Source organism: Propithecus coquereli, unplaced genomic scaffold, assembly GCF_000956105.1.
Source record: "Propithecus coquereli isolate 6110/MARCELLA unplaced genomic scaffold, Pcoq_1.0 Scaffold223, whole genome shotgun sequence".
NCBI lineage: Eukaryota > Metazoa > Chordata > Mammalia > Primates > Indriidae > Propithecus > Propithecus coquereli.
In genome coordinates this window covers 2,770,288-2,787,001 of record NW_012147523.1, presented here as the reverse complement: position 1 = coordinate 2,787,001, position 16,714 = coordinate 2,770,288, and positions in this window count along the sequence as shown.

Genomic DNA, 16,714 nt, shown 5'->3' with positions numbered 1-16,714 from the left:
GAAGGAAAAATGGGAAAAGATGAGAACTTCAGTCATGGTGAGGAAACCTGGTGTAGGACGCTGAATAATGGCCACCCAAAAATATCAAGTCCTAACCCTGGAATTTGTAAATGTTATCTCATTCAGAAAAAAAGAGTCTTTGCAGAAGTAATTAAACTGAGGATCTTGAGATGAAAAGACTACCCTGGGTTATCCGGCGGAGGCCTAAATGTCATCACAGTGTCCTTGTAAGGCAGAGACATAGACACACAGAACACAAGGCAATGAGAAGATAAGCAGAGAGAGGGATGTGGCCACCAGCCAGGGGATGCAGCAGCCCCTGGAAGCTGAAAGAGGTGAGGAACGCACCCCCTGCCAGAGCCTCCAGAGAGAGCAGAGCCCTGCCAACACCTCGACTGCGGACTTCTGGCCTCCAGAACCGTGAAAAGAACATGTCTGTTGTTTAAGGCTACCCAGTTTGTGGTGACTTGTTACAGCAGCCTTAGGAGACTAATACACCTGGTATGGGTCAGATCGCAGCCCAGAGTCTGACCCAATTGCTGTTAAATTGATTGAGCTGGGATTCTGAAACCAACCCTACAACATCGGGGTGCCACCAGGCAAGTTCAGTCAGGGATAGACCCTCACTCCCAATTTTCCCAGGAAACAAGAAGAAAGGAAATTAAGGAAGCCACTCTGGCAGCCAGAGGACCCCAGTGCCTCTGAACCCCCTCTCCACCAGCAGGAGTAAGGAGTGAGGACCCCATCTCTCGGGGGGGGGCAGCTCTCCTGCAGGGTCCCTGAACATAGCTGTTGCTTTGTATGGTTCGGGCCCGGGGACAGCTCGCCTCCCCCTCGAAATACACCCACCTGGGGTTGGCTCAGACTCCTTCTTGTCTGATGCTGCAGAGAGTGGTGGAAAGCTACAAAGAATGGACAAAACACACAGACCATCTGTTCATCTTCTGTGTTTTCTGAATTTATTTTCAAATGTTAAGCATTTGATAACAGTCGTCAGGCATCATCTCAAAACCTACCATTTGGGTAAAGACGTTCTTTTAAAAAATCTACGAGAATCGTTCATAGATCAGTGAGTCTCCAGGTTTTGGAATAGGGGGGTGAGTCGTATTTTGAAACATCCTCAAATATTATCATATAATTTTATAATTGGAAAAGGAAAATAAGATGTCTTGTTTCTATAATACAGACTTCAGGAAGGAAAGCTTGACAAAATCTTGCTAGAAGAGCTGTGTAGAAAATGGAGAAATTTTTTAATTAAGAAAGAATCAACACTTTAGGGGCTTATTGGAATCTTCTGGCCATGGTAAGATTTTTATGTTTTTCAAGAAGGGACACAGGTGTTTTATATATATATATATATATATATATACAGTGTGTGTAACACCTTTAGTATAGGGACGTGTCTCCTTGATTCGATTCTCAGCATGATTGGAAAGTGGGTACAATTGATAGTTTACAGTCATTTAGGAAGGAATGTGTCTCTGGTTGTCAAGGATGAGCAGAATGTCCCAACATCTGAGGATAGGTTTGTCCTCTCCGCCCTGCAGCTCAGGGGCTGATCCAGGTGGGTTCCAGGATAAGAAGACACCCTCACTCCAAGTTCAATGGATCCTAGCAGGAGCTTCTATTCTTGTCCTATTCTAGGACTATCCTTGTGCATGGGGGATGAGTCTGGGAATGTTGAGGGCAAAGGGGAAAATTAGTTAATTCCCTAAATTATGCCCTCACGCGTCCACTACTAAGCCCTCTTGGCCAACATGACAATGAGAACTAGAGATAGACACCCTGGAACATGTTCCCATTTTATTTATACAACTGCAGAAAACTTTACCTAGGTAGAAATAAAGGATTTCTCTAGAGTATAGTGCAGTGATGAGAGCCTGGATTTGGAACCAGTGTGTCCAGCTCCCTGCTGATAACCTTGGGAAATTATTAGTCCTTCTATATCTTCTCATCTTTAAAATGGGACAATGATAATACTTCTCCTTTAGGACTGTGGTGGAGATTGAGATAGCACCTGGAACACAGTATGTTCTGTGGATGTGTTAGTTATTATTTTCATTATTACAGGAGCCAGATGGGTAAGGCAAGTGCACGAAGCATTCTAGGAGTGAAAAAAAAAAAATGGGAGTGTTATGACCTGGAGTTTTTGACCTGGAGAGGACCTGTCCTGTCCGGAGTGAGCAGCCACTGCTGAATCCCCTGGAAGTGACAGTCTACAAGAATGCAGCACAACAATGTAATCTTTTCCCATTCCTCAAGAGAAGCTGGGAAGCCAGATTTTTATATGAAATGTCCATCAGCCTGGCATAGTGGTTCATGCCTGTAGTCTCAGCTACTTGGGAGGCTGAGGCAGGAGAATCGCTTGAGTCCTTGAGCCTGTACAACATAGCAAGACCCCATCTCTACAATAATAAATAATGTGCCACTAATTCTAATTTTTTGAAACTTTAGGCTGTGCAAATAAAGTATGTCCATTGCGCATATCTGTCAGATAGACTACAAGCTTGAAACCTCTAATTTACAAAATCAACAGACATACATTTTCAGCTCTTTAAAGAGAATTCTAAGGGAATTCAGGGGCATTCCATTTGCAGGCTATATTAATTGGACATTAGCATTTATAATATAATGATTTAGCACTTACAATGTGTCAAGCCCTAGTCTTAGGGCTTTGCCATAATAACTCAGTTAATCCTTACAACAACCTAGGAGGTAGATAATGTTTTTTTTGCCATTTTACAGTTGAGGAAACTGAGCTCAGAGGTTAAGTAATTCACTCAAGATAAAACAGCATGCAGTGGAGCCATACTGTGAATGCAAATTGCCCTAAAAACAATTTTATTATGAATCAATTTTTTAAAAAACCACACGAGACCAGGTGGCTCACGCCTGTAATCCTAGCACTCTGGGAGGACAAGGCGGAAGGATTGCTTGAGCTTAGGAGTTTGAAACCAGCCTGAGCAAGAGCGAGATGCTGTCTCTACTAAAAATAGAAAAGTTAGCCAGGTGTTGTGGCATGAGCCTGTAGTCCCAGCTACTCAGGAGGCTGAGGCAAAAGGATCTCTTGAACCCAGGAGTTGGAGGTTGCAGTGAGCTATGATGATGCCACTGCACTCCAGCTGGGGGAATAGCGTGAGACTCTGTCTCAAGAAAGAAAAAAAAACCACGAAATGTTGGGATGGCCAGAGCTGTCACTACAATGTATATTCATAAGGGTGTGCATGCTGAGTGATGAGTGATGTTGGGATTAGCAGGACCACAACAGAGCCCAAGCAATCAGAACTCAGCAAAGCTTTGTCACGTGTGCAGAGTGGCTTATGTTCACCAGAAGTAAGTATTTGGCCACTGAATGCATTTATAGTTGATGTGGCACTATATTAACCACATACATGATTACTAACCCTTACCACGTGCCATTCATTGTTCTAAAAACTCTGTAAATATCAATTTACTTAATCCCAATGAGGCAGACACTGTTTCTATCATCCCCATTTTATGTGGAAACTGAGCCACAGGGCAGTGGAGCCATTTTCCCAAGACCACATAGCCACTAACAGGGCAGGGTTTGAATGCAAACAGTCCAGTTCCTGAGTCTATACTCTTAACCATTATGTTCTGCTAATGAATCCATCAAAAACATCAATTATGTGTGGCTACGCCCACTGCTAAAACACTTAGAGGACACAACAGAGAGATTTTGAATTAAGTTACAGGCAAAACTGAGCATTATGGGGGAAATGCTGTTTGCTTTACAGAGATGACAATCACTATCTTTTATTGAGTTATTTCTAGGTTCCTACCAGTGTTGTTCATTTTAACCTCACATAAACTCTAGCAGCTGGATGCTATTAACAAACCCATTTTACAGATGAGAAAGCTGAGTCTTAGAAATGCCAAGTAACTTGACAAAGTTTGTGCAGCTGGTAAGTGGCCAAGCTAGGGCTTGAATGCAGGTCCGTTGGACCCTAAAGCTTGTGTGCTTAGCTTGTTTCTTCCAGAATGGCTTCTGCCAAGGGAAGTGGAATAAGAGGGAAAAGGGATTAATTGCTACTCAGCCATGGAGTAAACTTCCAGAGAGTTTCCAAAGAGAAGTCCACGTGACCAGTGCCTGAAGAGTCGAGATCTTGAGCCTCACCAGGATGTCCCTCTGACACCTCACAGGCCCCACCCCTCAAACACCCTGTTCCCTGAAACCAGAGGACCAGTATCCTTCCCCATCCCTGCTAAATGTAAGGGGTGTCCTTCTGCCTTGTTCCCTCCTAAAACCTGATACCTGACTAGAAATTAAACCTGCATCTTGGATCTTCTTATGGTTACAAGTGACAAAACCCACCTCAAACTGGAACAATTAAAAGCGGGGGGAAAAGGATCATTTATTTGTTTAGGTAACTAAAAGAGGACATGAGTTGTTCTGGCTCTGCGAACAAATGGATCCAGGGATTCATACAATATCAGAAAGCTGTGCCTGTCCACCTTCATCTAATTTTCTCCATGGCTTCATTTTCTTGGTGTCTCCCAGAAGCTTCAACCACTCTCTCCAGGGATTAGTAATACCAGTGGAAGGAGAAGTTATTTTTGCCAATAGTTCCAATAAAAGTTCTGGGACTGAGTTTTACTGCCTCAACTTGGATATCCATCTCTAACTTAATGACATTAGGCAGAGGGATAATTATCAGACTTGCCAAATTTGGGTCACATGCTCATCCCTGGAGAAAGGTGGAGATGAGAGATAATCCCATTAAATCACACAGGAGATAGCTAGTTTCCCACAGGGAAAATGGTGGTGTCATCAAAAGAGGAGAATGGGTTCTGGGAAGACAATAAAGACAAGAGTCTTCTAAAAGATCAGCATGTAAAGTCAACTTTCTCTGGATGCTAAGGTTGTAGGGACAGCCCCATTTAGTCCTTGCTATGTTTACCCATTTGCCCTTAATGGAAGGTCCTCAAGACCACTGAAGCCTACAAAAAAGGCAATAAACTTATTTGCTAGCATAGGTAGTAGAAATTCCCCTTTCTGAAAAGAGGACACCAAAATTCCTTTGTAATATTATCCATCCCTTATTCTTGCTCACTGTGGCTCAGGTGGGGCAAACCCTACCCAAGGCTTCACGCATAAGCCTGTGACCTAAGCCCACCTTATACCTCTGGCCATAATGATTGGTTCTGAGATGGTTATGTGATTCGATTCTTGCCACAAGCCCATCTTATACTTCTGGCCATAATGAGTGGTTCTGAGATGGTTATGTGATTCGATTCTTGCCACAGTCATCGTGCCCTGGGAACTAAAAATATAAATTAAAATAAAAAACTACCATCAAATTGGTATCAACTAATCAACACATAAAGGCACATATCAGAACAACATCTATTGGATGTTGGGGAACGGGGAGGGCAGTGGGAGGAGGGGGGCGGAGGGAGGAGGGGACGGGTATTTGTATACACAAGGAGTGCAATGCGCACTGCTTGAAGGACAGACATATGTGAAACACGGACTTGGGGGGGGAACCAAGGGCAACACACGTAACCTAAGCATCTGTACCCCCATGATCTGCTGAAATAAAGAAAAGAAAAAGAAAAAAAAACTATTGGGAAAGAAAAGTTCTCTATTCATGACTGGGGTTGGTGACAGGGTAAGTTGTGGGCTGTGAGATGCTAGAAGGCACTTTGCCACCATAAGGATAGATCTGGCCTGAAAATGGTGCAACACAGAGGAAACCAGAGCTGAGAGGTGGAGTTTGAGCTCCTGCATTAGGCATGCCTGGACTTTTCAGTTACTTGAGCCAATCAATCACTAACTTTTCTTTTTCCTTGAATTTAATCAATTTGAAGTGTATTTTATGTGATGGACAACTGAAAAACATCTAACTGATACTACCTGGATTCAAATACCAGCTCCACCATGTTTACAAACCATGTCATTTTGGGTAAGTGGGTTAGTTCCTGTGATCCTTAGTTGCCTTCTCCGTGGAGTGGAGACCCCTCCCTCGTGGGGTTTCCAGGGTAGTAATTGAGGTTGTAGCTGATCAGTGCTTAGCACGGTGTGTGCTGTGTACCTCTCTAAGTCTGAAACGTTGTGAGAGAAAGGAAAGCCAACGGGATGCAAACCAAACTGGACGTCAGTTGGAGCCAGGAGAATATTCGATGTAGATGCTGAGAGCAGGCTGGACACAGAAAATAGGGAGTGTTGGGCATAACTGGAGAGCAGATACCCAGGTAGAAAGCATTCAAAATTTAGAATTTAAGATCTCTGTGGGGGACAAACAAAATAAGCTAGTTCACAAACCCTGCAAAGCGATTGCAACATTTATGTGTCAGGCGAGACCACAGCTGTCAGCCGTGAGGCACGGTTGCCCAATTCTGGGTGTTCCCATGAGTTAGGGTTCTGAGGAAGGAAAGCTCTATGATGCCCCCTCCCTGTTCCCCCTGCCTCGACACCCTCTCTCTCCCAAAGCAAGAGAATTGAAGGGCCTTTGAGTCCACAGCTCTCCTTTAATTTCAAAACTGAATATGACCACTCTTTATTTTTAATCTTCCCTTCCCCTAGTCTATGCCTTCAAGCAGCTTTTCTGGGGAGAGAGTGTTTGCGCCCACACTGGCAGATCTGAGTCCCTGGCCACCCGCCGGCTGCGACGGGGCTGTTGCCATGCCCACCCACCCCAGCAGCCTGGAACCCAGCCTTTAGAGGGGCTCGTTGGAGAGATGTATGCATTAGGAGGAAAGTGGAAGTCAAGTCCCCCAGGTGACCCAGGGGAGGACAAGGTGCCCTCCAGGCTTGCCCACTCCTTTGCCTCATGTCTGGTGGGAGCACTGTAATGGTAAAAGACTTGGGGAGAAGTCGGAGCTCACAATAATCATCACCATATAGTGAGTTTCCCCCACATGCTGGCACTCTACATCCACTCTCCAGAGAAGAAAGCTGCTCAGAGAGGTCAAGGAACTTGCCTAGACTCATGAAGCCAATAGGTGGCTGAGCCAGCATTTGAATCTAGTTGGGTATAAATCTAGAACTACAACTTAATCACCACATTAGAATGCCTACCAGGAGAGAGAATGCATCGATAAGCTGGCATGGACGTTCTGAGTCATTTGACAATTGTATTTGTTATTGCTGATTATTATAGAATCATCCAATGCATACATCAATTTTCTCTCAATTTGATTAGTATGATGGTCTTAAAACATGCCCAAGTCTTTGACTCCCTTCCCATCAAAAGGTAGAGACTAATTCCTCTTCCCCTTGAATATGGGCTGACTTCTAATGAATAGAATGTGGCCAGAGTAATGCCTTATGATTTTGGAGGCTAGATTAGGAAAAGCTATAGAGCTTCCACCTGGCTCCATGTCTTGCCGTGCTCGTTCTTGGAACCCAGCTGCCATGCTGTAAGAAAGCCCAGGCCACACAGAAGCTATGGGTAGGTGCTTCCTTGGATAACCCCTGCTGAGGTCCCAGCCAACAGCCGAAATCAACTATGAGATGTGTGAGTGGGGAAGCCCTCGAGGTGCCTCTACCCCCATCCACAGTCTAACTGTGACCAGGGAGGGAATCTATGCAAGAACCACATAGCTAATCCCAGTCAATTTCCAGGACTGTGAGAGATGATAATAAATGATTGTCATTAGGAACAGTTAGTGTGAATTGGTTTCTATAAAAAATGATCACTCCTTGGGCCTTGGCAAAAATTAAATTAAGTTAAATTAAAAATTATCTGCTTGACTTGTCTGATTGGACTCCAAAATGAATAGACTCCTACAAAGCTTTGTCTGGGCATCTTTCCACCTACCTTTCTGAGCGTGCTTTTACATTTAAATGCTCAGGATGATGAGGATGATAATTCATGCTATGACTTCCTGAGAGCTTCGTATGTGCCGTGCAGAAACCTAAGGTCATTACCTACATTATTTTATTATTTTGCTCAAAATAATCCCGTGGTATTGCCATTTTTTCAGGTTTGAAACTGAAGTCAAGGAGTTAAATTATCCAGAGGCACACAGCTAGGATGAAGCAAATGCGGGATTTTGTTTACAGATTCATTGATTCAACATTTATTTATGGAGCTCTTACTAATACAACGTGCCATTTGCTGAGCCAGGTCCTAGGAACAAGATGGATAAGGTTCTTGCACTTATATTCCAGAATAGCAAACAGGTGATAAGAAAACAAACAAATAAATAAATAAATGTCTTAATCTACTTGGGCTGCTATAACAAAATACCTCAGACTGGCTGGCTTAAACAACAGAAATTTATTTTCTCACAGTTCTGGAGGCCGGGAAGTCCAAGATCAGGGTGCTGGCTAATTCAGTTCCACAGTAAGGGCTCTCTTCCTGGCTTACAGATGGCTACCTTCTTGCTGTATCCTCATGGGGCAGAGAGAGAGAGAGAAAGAGAGCTCTCATCTCTCTTCCTTTTCTTATAAAGACACTAGTCCCATCATGGGGGCCCCACCCTCACAACCTCATCTAAACCAAATGACTGTCCAACGTCCCCCTTCCAACTACCATCACATTAAGGACAAGGGCTTCAGCATCTGAACTTTGGGGGAACACAGACATTCAGTCCTTAGCAAAAACAACTGTGAGGAAAGTAGTGATGAGATTCACAGTAACTAAGGAGCTGTCTTCAATCCGGCGGTTGGCCACAGCCTCTCTGAGGAAACAACCTTTGAGGCCTCATGATGTGAGATCCACACAATGCCATCCTGCAGAAAGAACATCCCAGGCAGCAGAAACACCGAGAAGAAAGCCAGGGTTTGGGGAAAGGGTTGGTATCTTCGAGGAGCAAAAGGGCCGGCATAGAACTGAACAAAAACGGGGCCTTGGCCAAGGTACAAAATGTGGGTCTATTCTAAGAAAAATAGAAAATTTGGAAGTTTGTTGTTGCTGTTGTTGTTTAATAGGGTAGTGTCATTTCTGGCTGATGCATGGACCAAACCAAGGGTGAGAAGAGTGGACTAGGGGATTCCACTCAGTGTCCCTTGAGAAATACACAGCTGAGCTATATAATCCCTGAGTGCAACTGAACACACACCCCCTGGGGTTTAGAATTTGAGTGGCTCTGCCTGACCAGGGCAGTATCTATCCAGAAGTGATCCTCCTTCTCCAGCAGCAGGAGGTTGACAACCGGTACTCAGAAAACCCGGAATGACAAGGCTCTGAGTTCAGAAGAAAGAGTGGGGAGGAAGCATAAAAAAAAGAGGGGAGCCATTATAGTTTCCATGAATTAAAAGAAGACAAGAAAACTAAATAAAGTAAGCCTCTGATTCAAGAAGTTAGAAAAGGAAGCAAAAGTACAATATGAAAAACCCTATGCTAGCTGACTGGAAAATCTTGATGAAATTGATGCTTTTCTGGAAAATAATTACTGAAATCCCTTCAAGGTATAATATAATCTTAACTAAAGTAGCATAGGGATTAAGACTACAGGCTCTATCCTCAGATGGAGGGAGGGAGGTTCAAATCCACTCTCCACCACTTACTAGCTGTGTGAACTTGAGCAACACTCAATTTTTTCACTTCTAAAATAGGGATTAAAAACAGTCCTTACCTAGAAATAAATGTAACTGAAAGGGTACAGAACATATTGAAACAAGATCAGATAAATGGAATTAAAGAATGATTAGTGTCAATTCTTCCTAAGTAAATATATGGGTTTGATGCAATTCTAATAAAAATCCCCATACAATTAATTTTATTTTTGTTATATTTGATTTCCTTTTGATGGGAAGGGGAAGAATTTGACAAGGTGATTCTAAAACTCAACTACAAGAATGAATGGGCAAAAGAGCCAAGAACAATTTGAAAATGAAGAATAATTAGGGAACACTCTGAATATAGATTATTAAAATGGACTATAACATTTCAAAGATTAAAATAGCATAGTACATAAATACTGTAACAGATCAATATGATAAATATTGTAACATAAATCCATATGATTTATGGATCTGTGGGACTATGTTATAATAGTTTCAGCATAGTCAATGGAATAGAATAGATAGATCCAAGACAATCTTTCATGTATCTGACTTTATTAGATAATAATAATGGCCATACAAGTCTATGGAGAAAGACATAATATTTAATAAATGATGTTGGGACAATTGATTAATATTTGGGGAGAATAAATAAAGCAAAATGAAATCCTCATCTCACACTGTATATATAACAGTGTAAATTCCAGATTGATTAAAGAGTATAAAGTAATTTAAAAGTTAATGAAAACTAATAAACAATCTAGACAAAGTTCTGGCATCTTGATTGCATCTCACATAGGAATCTAACATCTATCTAATTGTATCTGTGCTGGAAATTATAGAAGGCTGCCATCCATATATCTGAAACTTTAACATATTTATACTCAATATGGTATGGATGGGATGAGACAAAATTCAAAAATGCATCTTTGGTGGGCATTGGGGATCAATAAAAAAGAAACAAATGTTTACTTGATCCAATCGAGGAGAGGAAGAGAGAAAAGGTACCATAAGAGAAAAGTCAAAATTAAAGTTAAGGAGAAGAAATTAAAAATATAAGAGAATATGATGCATAACTTCATGCTGGTACATTAAAAGCTTTGACGAAATAGATTATTTTATAAGAAAACCTATATAGCCAAAAAGTTGATTCCAAAAGAAGAATTTAAAAATCTGAGTAAGGTACAAAACCATTCAAAAATTACTCAAAGAATAGCAGTGGACGCAGGTGGTTTCATGGATGAGATCGTAATGTTATTTGGATAAACTGATGGCTGTTGTTGGGATCTATACTTCCACATCTTATTCATGAGACATCCGGTGGTCCCGTGGGAGACAGGCAGATGACTTAGGAATGTCACAGGCAGAAGATCATAGGGAGGCCTGGGGACTTCGGTAAACTGAGGCAGGCATGCTTCATCAAAGGGGTCAGATGCTACTTTCCTCCAGCCAACTGCTGGCAGGAATGTGGGCCCACATTCAACTCAATTCAGTGCAAATTGTAAAACCAGGTGGGCAAAGCAAAACATCAGCCGACTGGAAAGAACCTGTGTGCTACCAGTTTGCAAATTCTCCTGGAGATGCTAAAAATGCAGAAGGGTTTAGGGAAAGGCAACCTCTATGACATTATCTGGAATCACTTTTGAAACTGTTTCTCAGAAGAGTTGATTACCCTAATCAGTCCTTCAAGGTGGGACATTTTGCTGAATAACTGAGGGTCAGCACTGAGGCAACCCAACTGAGTGACATAAAATAAAGATCTTATCTTTTGCCTCAATCAGAGCACTGCTCAGGTTATGGTAAAGGCTGAACTATTTTGAACAAACAATTCATTCATTCACTTATTCGATAAATATTTATCAAACACCCACTATGTGCCATGTGCTATTACAAGTATGGGACTAGAGCAATGAATAAAATAGAAAAAAATTATCTGCCTTTATGGAACTTTATGTTCTAGAGATTGTAAAAATGAATAATGGGCAGAACCCAGGGTCTTCTGGTCATTTTCAATTTCGAGAAACTTGCTTTTGTAATTAGGACTCACTTGCAAGCATTCAAAAGCCCAATGTGGAAACATTCCAACGTCTGGGACTCGCTTCAGAATAATACAGAATGGGGGGTGAGGAGTCAGTTAATAGGGCACAGAGATGAAACGAGATTGGCTATGAGTCAGTAACAGTTGCAGCCATTGATGGGTACAAGGCCATTCATTCATTTTACTTTTCTGCCCACTTTGATACATGTTTGAAAGTTTTTCATAATGAAAAAATTTTTAAAGTCCAATTCAGTTGAAATCAAAACTACAATGTCCCATTCAATTCATAGCCTTTCCCTGTGTCCATTCCCAGCCTGACCATGTGGAGGGCCCTCAACAGTGTGAGAGGGAGGAGATTGGGAAGGTGTCCTCTCCTTCCCCTTCTTCTCCTGTTCCTGGCTCTTCTGGGGCTGAGGTGGGGTGGGGAGCCTGGGGGCGTTAGAGGCTGAGAGGTGAAAGTCTTACTTAAATGGTGCCATCAGTGCTTCTCTTTTGTCTGCTGCTGCTCTCTGCATGGCTGGCATCCAAATGCTGTTCTCTCATGGGCATAGTCCCATAAAGAGAGCTCAGTTACTTTCTTCGATATCCACATGGTATTACATTAAGTGCATCTTTGCCACACCAAAACCTGGGAGTAGAGGCTATCTCCTGACGCCCTCTCTCCTAGCTCTGTAATGCTATCGCTGTTCTCCAGGTGGGACCCAGGCACCAGTCTCTATGTTCAGGTGTTCACATATGCCCCAAATGACAGACCACACTCCACCAATTTCTCTCCACTACTCCCACATGGTGCCCTACTCGACCTACTGCTTCGTTCTAGGTGCCAACCTAGAGTCTCCACAGTTCGGCAAGCACTGACCAGGGAGTAAGATGTCAGTCTCCCCCTTTGCAGGTCCCCAAGCCCTCCAACAAGCTGATTCAGCTTCTTCTCACTTGGCTTGGTGGAGAAAAGCCATCCCCTCCTCCTCCATGGGGATGGGATAAGAAAATCTAAAGCACATTCCTTGCCAGACATCCCCCCATCTCGTTGAACTCCAGTCCTCATTCTGTGTAGTCTAGATGAGTGTCATCAAAATGAGGACAACAAGACCTGTTTGGTCATCTCTTCATAAGCCCTGGGGAGTCAATTTGGCAGCTCTTTGGCTCTGGATGTGGGAATATTTCATGCTTATTGTTTTCAACTTTGAGGCTTTGGCCAACATTCCAAGCTAACAGGAAAAGCCCCAAACTACATCCCATTTAACTGATTTTAGGAAGGTTTCTGAAGTGGTTTTAAGCCTCTTAGTTGTCTATTGTGTTTATCTCATCTCTCAATAAAGACACCTTTTGAATCTCTAACTGCCTCTTGGGTCATTTTGTTTTCCTAGCGCGTAAGTCTCAAGGAAACTGATTAAAAACGTAATAGTCAGCCGTTTGTTATTCTGAAGGTGGCGGATTAAAACAAATCTCATTACGAGCCAGCTTCTTTGGCATCATAGTTTTATTTATAGCTGCAGCTGACATTTATTGAGCACTTAATACGTGCCAGGCACTGTGTTAAGCACTTATGTGTATTGTCATATGTAATCCTCATTATACGATAAGGAGGTCCTACAGACCAAAGATATTACTACCCTTATTTTATCTATGAGGAATGACACGGAAAGATTAAATTTTTCAAGGTCACACAATAAGTGATGCAATTAGGACTTGAACTCAGGTTTCTCTAACTCCAAACCCCATTTTCTCTACCTATACTGTCTGCTATGGTACTACATGCAGTGATTGGTACTTCCATAGATTAAAGCTTTTCTCCCAAAACCTATTCTGGAGCAGAGATGAACAAAGTTTCTTTCTCCTGGTTAAGTATGTCCAGGACACCATTTGGGGGGTGGTTTCCTGAGTCTGGTTTCCATAATCAGGTCTTGAAGAAAGCCCATTTCATGCTCCACACCCATACCTCAACCTGGGATATGAGAAGAAGAACAAATGTCCCGGGGAAGCGTGGGGCCAAAAGTATCTGCTATTTTCTGGCCATCTACTGGGTCTCTGCTACAATTTCTATACCACGGAGCACAGCCAAGGTACTGATGTACCACTGAAAAAATACAAACTTGATCATATCACTCCCTCCTTAAAACCTCTCAATGTTTTCCATGGTCCTTAGGAAAAAGTCACACTCCTTAACATCGAAGACGTCAATACAATATCTCTAACCTGAGTTAATGCCACAGCCTCCTAATTCATCTCCTCGCCTTCACTCTTGCCCATGTAGAGTCCATTCTTTCCTCAGTGACTAAAGTGAAATTTCCAAACTACAAATCCGATCATGTTACTCTCCTGCTTAAAGTCTTGCAATGGCTTCACGTCGTGAAAGAATAACACCCGAACTTCGTTTGCCCTGGCCAGCTAGGGCTGCATAAGCTGGCCCAGCCCACCTCCTTGACTTCATTTTCTACCATTTTTTCCTTCTTGTGTACAATATACCACATTATCCTCTATGTCCTTCAACAAGCCACGTTCATGGTCCTTATGCTGGGGACACTGTCCCTAGATCCTCTTAGGGCTGACTCCTCCTCCACCATTGACTTTTCTCAACTCAAAAGTCATCTCCCCAAGAATGTCCTCCCTGACCATGCTACCTAAAGAAGGCCTCCTTCTACCACCAACATTGGTCATATGCTATCACATTACCCAATTTTATTTTTCTCACAACATTTATCACTACCTGCATTTTTTTTGTATTGTTTTAGTTAGTTACATGTTTACTAGCTGTCTCCCTTGCCCAAAAATAAGTTGTTCTAAGGCAGGGAAGTCTGTCTGTCTGGCTCACTGCTGTATCCTCAGGACCTACAGCAGTGTGTGGCAAATAAGTAGATCTTAACAGGTATTCACTGATTGATCTAATATGGCTAAAAGGCCATGTATGATCTGGCATGTGCCTATCTGCGGTGCACAGTGAACATTTGTTATTTTTTACTTCCTACCATCTATCCACCTTCTTTCTGGTAACGATACCCTCCATTTCCTCTAAAAACTCATCCTTTCACCCCACTCTCAGTCCACCTGGATTAAAAAGAAGCTGATTGCCCTTCCTGTGTGTCCAGGGAGGGACAGGTAGCCCAAATCTAAAAATAAATGAGTTCCATTTTCTGCCCATCGTGATTGGTTCCAGTGGGTATGAACCAAATGAGTTGATGAGAAACCAACCCCAAGACATTTGCTGTAACTCTTGGGGGAAAGATGTCGTCTTTTTTCTAGGGTTGCTCAGCTGGTAGGATGCAAGCCAGGAGCTCTTGGTTCTCGAGAAGAGAGCCAGTTGAGAATGGAGCCCATGCAGGGAAAGGCAGGGCTGAATTGAAGAGCGGCAGATATTGAAAGTCATTGTCAGGGCTCTGGATCCAGACATGCTCGAGCCTATCTACATTTGGAATTTTGAATTACAAATGCTGGTTGATTACTTTTGTTTGTCTTATACACTTTGAGTTGGTTTTCTGTCAACTGCAACTAGAAGCTTTGTGATCAACACACTATGTCTCTAATTTCACTTCTTATCTGTATATATTAGGAATAGTGTTCATCTGCTTGAAGAGGGGTAAAATAGGCGAAAACATCTATTTCTGTCATGTATTAAGAATTTTAGAAATAAATAGTCCTGGCTTGGAATGGTGGCTCCACCATGCCATTAGGGACTCAGGCTTCTTCAATTTTATTTTTGGTTCTCCTAGACATGACAACGAGATGGTTGATCAACCTCCAGCATTGAGTCCTAGCTCCAGGCAGGGAGAAAGCAAAGGGCAAAAGGTATCACACACGTGCCAGCAAAATCTGACCACAAACCCCCTGGAAAGAGGTTTTACAGAAAACCTACAGAACGTTCCCCCCCCATTTTTTTAGTTGTGATAAAATGTATATAACACAAAATTTGCCATTTTGACCATTTTAAGCATACAATTCAGTGGCATTAATCACATTCAGAATGCTGTGCAACCATCACCACTCTCCCTAAATTTTTTCATGTATCTAACACAACTCTGCAATCATTAAGCATGAACTCCCAGTCCTCTCCTTTCTCGCCCCCTGATAAACTCTAACCTACTTTCTGTCTCTATGCATTTGCCTGTTCAAGGGTACTTCTTATAAGTGGAATCACACAGCATTTGTCCTTTTGTGTGTGGCTTATTTCTCTCAGTGTAATGTCTTCAAGATTCATCCATGTTGTGGCATGTATCCAAACTTCATTCCTTTTTATGGCTAAATAATATTCCACTATGTGTATATACCACATTGTTTTTATCCATTCATCTGTGGCTGAACACTTGGATTGTTTCCACTTTTGGGCTATTGTCCACACACCAACTTTTTTTTTTATTTCAGGATATTATGGGGGTACAGATGTTTTGGTTACATATGTTGCCCTTGCCCCTCCTCCAAGTCTGAGTTTCAAATATGTCCATCCTTTGGGTGGTGCACATTGCACTCTTTTACACACCAACTTTTAATTACATTTTATTGGTCACAATTTTGCTACAGGGGCACCCTTCTCTTTAAGGAAGACTGAAAAATGTAATTTTCTCTCAGCTAGGCAGAGTGTCCCCAATCACAATTGAAGTTTTATTAGCAAGAAGAAATAAAGAGAGGCTACTTGGTCAGCAACTAGACGTTTCTGCAACAACCCACTCCTTTGCCAGCAAATGTCATTCTATACATAGAATACGTTCACGTTTTTCCAAAGGATACTGCCCCGAAGTCTCATCCATTAGAAAGGTGGGATTTCTGGGCAATGGGTAGCCCTCTTCAGTAGGTTTGGGTGTGTCCTCTCTAAACTAAAAGAAAACTTACTTGCTACCAGCACACCTATTATTCAATAGTGCATAAGGAACAAGATAACCAATAAGAACTCATTTTAAGACCTTGTTTGAGATTCTAGCAGGGAAGCCCAGCTACTCATATACCTTTGATCAAAAAAATGATCCTTCTCTATTGGGGAAGGTCATTCTCTTTGACTAAAAAGGTCACTTCTGGAGCAATACGCATGGAGCGGTGAGGGAGGAAGGGGACAGCCACCTAGCCAGCCAGATCAGCAGAATCAACCCTGGACATCGATGGGGTGACAGATATCACATCCAAGAACTCTTAAAAGCAGAGATTGAGCACACACAGTGGTCACAGATGTGCAGAAAATGATCAACTGAGCAGAAATAATAAAAGTCCTCTTTCCT